Source organism: Rhincodon typus, unplaced genomic scaffold, assembly GCF_021869965.1.
Source record: "Rhincodon typus isolate 14 unplaced genomic scaffold, sRhiTyp1.1 hic_rhity00005518, whole genome shotgun sequence".
Lineage (NCBI taxonomy): Eukaryota > Metazoa > Chordata > Chondrichthyes > Orectolobiformes > Rhincodontidae > Rhincodon > Rhincodon typus.
The window spans coordinates 746-5,807 of NW_025971156.1; the positions used below are offsets into that span (position 1 = coordinate 746).

Consider the following 5,062-nt stretch of genomic DNA (forward strand, 5'->3'; position numbering starts at 1 on the left):
GGGGTTGGTGTTCCCACATACCTTCAGCCCTTGTCCTCCCAGATTGAAGTGGACATGTGTTTGGAAGGTGACAATATGCAGTGCATCTTGTAGATAGGGTTGCTGCACTGAGCATTGTTGATGGTGGAGGAAGTGGATGTTTGTGGATGTGGTGCCAACCAAGTGGGCTGCTTTGCCCCTGGATGGTGTTGAGATTCTCATGTGCTGTTGGAGCTGCACTCATCCAGACAAGTGGGGAGTATTCCATCACACTCTTGATTTGCACCTTGTTGATGATGGGCATGTTTTGGGGAGTCCAGAGGACTTGCACCAGGATTCCCAGCCTCTGACCTGCTCTTGTAGTAACTATATTGATATGGTGAGCCCAGTTCAGTTTCTGGTAAATTGTAACCCCCAGGATGTTAATAATAGGGGACTCAGTTATACCATCGAATGTCAAGGGGCAATGGTTAGATTCTCTCTCAAAGGTAATCCCCAGTATGTTGATAATGGGGGATTCAGTGATGTTAACACCATCGAACATCAAGGGGGTGCTGGTGAGATTCTCTCATGACGATAACCCCCTGGATGTTGGTAGTTTGGGGATTGGGGAGGGGAATAGTGACAGTAACATCACTGAATGTTAAGGGGGTGAAGTTGGATGATATACCATTTGGCCATCCATAGTTAACACAAATTTTTCAAAGTGTAGATTTTACAACAGCCTGAGACCGGTCACCTTTGCAACAATGTGAAATCTTGTTCGATTTATTTCTCCTTTCCATCCATTATTATACTGTCACTGAAGATGACATCTGTAAAACAAAACAGACAAATTCAACACCTGATCTTTTATTTCCTATTTGTCTTTGTTTTGTTCCAGTTCCTGTTGCAGGGGTTTTCCTCATCCCCCGAGCCAATAAAATGGAGGTTCCGATTGGGAGTTGTCTTGTTCTAGAGCGTGTACTAAGCCAAGGCACAGGACCCTACTTTCAGTGGTACTTCCAACAGAAAGCCTTAAGCAATGCCAGCGAGAATTACAACTTTAGCTCGGACAGGAGAGAGCTGGCAATCGAATCATTCCAGGCCCATCTCCAAGGTCGATACCAGTGTGTCGTGATCAACAGGGGTCCCGGCGGAATGATATTTAATGTGACCAGTAATTTCCATCAACCTCATGGTGCCAGGTAACTCGTTCTTCATCATTGATCTATGCTCATTCTTCACTGGGATCTGGCTGAAGACTTGACTTGAACACTTGGAAAAATTGCTGGAGAAACTCAGCTGTTCTGGCAGCATCTGTGGAGACAGAGAGACAGTAACAGAGTTAATGTTACTGGTTATAAATACAGAAAATGCTGGAAAAAAAACTCACCGGGTCTCGCAGCATCTGTGGAGAGAGAGAGAAACATCCTTCATCAGATAAGGGAGACTTCTTAGCGAAAGGATTAAAGTTCAGGAACAGGGATGTCAGGGATGTCTTGCTGCAATTGTACAGCACACCCTGCAGTATTGTATGTGCAGTTTGGGGTCTCCTTCTCTGAGGAAGAATGTTCTCACTACGGAGGGAGTGCAGTGAAGATTTCCCAGCCTGATTCCTGGGATGGTAGGACGAATGGATGAAGGGAGGCTGGATCACTGGAGTTTAGAACAATGAAGTGGGGAGATCTCATAGAAATCTATGAAATCCTAACAGGACTGGCAGGAAGGCTGTTCCCGATAACTGGGGAGTCTGCAAACAGGGAGTCATAGTCTAATTGAGATGGGGCAGGACTGAGATGAGGAGAAATGTCTTTACCCAGAGAGTGGGAAGCCTGCGGAATTTTCTGCCACAGAAAGTGGTTGGGTCCAATACATTAAATGTTGTTCAGGAAGGAGTTGGATAGTGTTCTTAAGGGCTAAAGGGAGAGAGTGCAGGGGGACAGGGGACTGAGTTGGATGATCAGCCAAGATCCTATCGAATGGGCACAGCAGGCTGGAAGGGCTGACTGGCCGACTCCCGAAGCTATTTTCGATGTTTCTCTCTGAATGACCCAGTTGCCACTGAGATGTTGAGGACAAAGGGAACTTTTGCCTTGATATATAGTGGTAGGAAAAATGAGGGACAACAATTTCTAATCGACAATTTAGGGAGAGTAGTGCAGAACGATCTTTTGAATTTTGCACCAAATAGTCTGAGTTGGATTGGTGGGATTTTGTGAATGATACAGGCTGCACAGAAACAACTGTGATGGTGAGGGTTTGGAGGGAAATTTTACAGACATGAGGGTTTCACTCCAAGTGGACAGGTGCTGGCCGGGGTTCAGGGCAACAGGGAATACTGGTGTTGACATTTGGTGAATGAATGATGTTATTGACAGGAAATCCCTCTCTGAATCCAGCACAGGCACACGGCGCTGAGATGGCAGCACTTATTGTCCCACTGTTTCTGATCCTTTCTCTCCTCGCATTGCTTCCCATCAAACTCCGGAACAGGAAACAAGGAGGGTGAGACACTCCGGCAGATAATCGGTGATCGTTCTCCAGTCACGACTCAATGTGGGTTTCAAAGTAACGTTGCTCATTTGTATTTGAGGGTGTGTGTGACAGTGAATGTGTGTAAGCGAGAGTATACTTGAATGTGAGTGTGTATGTGTGAGAGAGAGGCACGCTCTCATTGACACATACTTTCTCACAGACAAAATCTCTCTCTCTCTCTCTCGCTCACACTCACACACACTTACTCACAGGCACTACATCCACTAGCATCCAATCCCTCCACCACTGACATTTAGCAGCAGCAGTGTGTACCATCTATAAGATGCACTGGAGAAATTCACCAGAGATGCTGAGACAGCACCTTCCAAACCCTGGCCATTTTCATCTAGAAGGCCAAGTGCAGCAGATGCATAGGAACACTACCTCCTACAAATCCCGCTCTGAGCTACTCCCCATCTTGACTTTAATATATATCAGCCATTTCTTCATGTCTCTGGGTCAGTAACTCCTGGAATTCCCTCCCTAACGGCATTGTGCGTCTACCTACAGCATAAGGACTGCAGCGGTTCAAGAAGTCAGCTCACCACGACCTTCTCAAGGGGTCAAGTAGGGACAGCGGCAATAAATGCTGGGCCCAGCCGGTGACGTCCATATGCCACGAGTGAATGTACTTTGTGAGGGTGTGAGCAGGCTGAATGAGTAGCAGATGGAATTACAAGGGAAGACAGACAAAGTAATGTGTTGTGTTCGAAAGAATGGTCAGCACAGATGTAAACTAAAGATTAAAATTGGAATTATTGCTACTTGCGCATCAGTCAAAGAAACCAAATTCATTTGCAAACAGGTGAAGCCGAATATTTACAGTAAAACATTCCCATTTTTTCCCTCTCTTATTTTCTCTAGCTGATTCTTCCAACAGTTCCCGGCAGCAGAGGTAAGTTAGTGAAGTGGTTAGTGACTTGTAACAGGTTTCAAAAACAGTCCAAACAGGGTGCAAATCGCTGTGGGGTGCAAACCCAGCAATTTTACATTGTGGCAAATGTACTATTGTGTCTGACTCATTTGCAAATTGAAAGCAAAACAGATCAAATTGAGGACACCCTCCATTTGACACTGAAATGTGTGTGGCTCAGTCACATCAGTGATGGGGTTATCCATTGTCGTCAGAAGAATTGAAAAAGGCAACTTACCATCTGAATGGGAGAGAAAATTAAAAATTTATTAGTGCAGAGGGATCTGAATGTCCTTGTGCATGAATCTCAGAAATCTAGCATGCTGCTACGGCAAGTAATAAGAAAGACATTTATTGCTAAAGGCATGGAGTATAAACGTAGGGAAGTGTCACTTCAACCGTACAATGAAGTGGAGGTGCTGGTGTTCGACTGGGGTGGACAATGTCAGAAGTCACATGACACCGGGTTAGCGTCCAACAGATTTATTTGGAATCACAAGCTTTAGCAGAAGCACATAGACACAGAATTTGTAGCAGAGAGATAAACGGCAGAGAGATCAAAAGATCATATAAAGGTTTTGAGTGGAGTGTCGAATAATAAGTCTCTGCGGGTGATCAAAAGTGTTGACAGAATTACTTGTAACATTAAGAATCATTCAGCCCCCCTGATCTTCAGGTAAGCGTCCTCCAAGGTGGCCTTCGAGATACACAACAATGCAGAATCGCCGAGCAGAAACTGACAGCCAAGATCCGTACCCATGAAGACGGCCTCAACCGTGATCTTGGGCTCATGGCACGCTATGTGTAACCCCACCCATAGTTCTGTATTTGTAAAATGTTCTTCACTGTCCTGTTTTGACACCACCACCTTGATAAATTAGTATGATCTCTCTACCTTAATTAGTTTATACAGTTTTAGTTTACTTATTACTTTGGTTAAACCCTTGGCATGTGACTCTTGTACCTGTCATGTTATTCCATTCATTTGTTTGCAGCACCACCATATTTTTAAGTTTTTGTAATTATCTCTCTGCCTCATTTAATTGGATTATAGCTTCTCCCTTCGCTTGTTATTCAGCTGCTGACGTCCTATGAATACTCTGAAACTATTGGTCACTTGAAGAGACTGATTATTTGAGACTCTACTCAAAGCATTTGTATGACCTTTTGATCTCTCTGCCTATAAATTCTGCGTCTGTGCTTCTCCCTCACTTCACCTGACAAAGGGGCAGTGCTGCGAAATCTTGTGATTTCAAATAAACTCATTGGATGAGAACCTGGTGTTGTGTGACTTCTCAAATGTACAAGGCACTGGGATTTCTGCATCCGGAGTACTGTATAGACCTTTGGTCCCCTGACATGGGGAGGAATGTAGTTGCATTGGAGAGACTTCAGAGGAGTTTCACTGAATTGATTACCAAAATGAAATGTTAGCTTTATGAGGAGAGACTGGTACAATTTTCGTCTCTTTACTTGAGGGTGGTTGTAGTTGTATTGGAGGCAGTTCAAAGGAGATTCACTCGATCATTTCCAAAGATGACTGGTTTGTCTTAGAAGAGAGATTGAGCAGTTTCTCTGGAGTTTAGAAGAATGAGAAGAGATTAAATTGAGGGATATAAGATGCTAAAGGGGAGAATTGACAAAATAGATGGA

At 44.3% G+C, this 5,062-nt stretch overlaps 2 long non-coding RNA genes across 2 annotated transcripts in view; one reads left to right on the top strand and one right to left on the bottom strand.

Annotated features, from left to right (window-relative positions):
- Nucleotides 1-714: 714 nt before the first annotated feature.
- LOC125482069 overlaps nucleotides 715-5,062 on the bottom strand; it is a 6,961-nt gene continuing 2,613 nt past the window's right edge. Inside the window, exon 2 of the long non-coding RNA XR_007261542.1 lies at nucleotides 715-1,278. This is a non-coding gene — a long non-coding RNA (uncharacterized LOC125482069). The remainder of the gene's footprint in view (nucleotides 1,279-5,062) is intronic.
- On the top strand, nucleotides 1,051-3,903 carry LOC109932800. The gene is made up of 3 exons (XR_007261543.1): nucleotides 1,051-1,166; nucleotides 2,361-2,517; nucleotides 3,361-3,903. It is a non-coding gene; the product is annotated as an uncharacterized LOC109932800 (long non-coding RNA).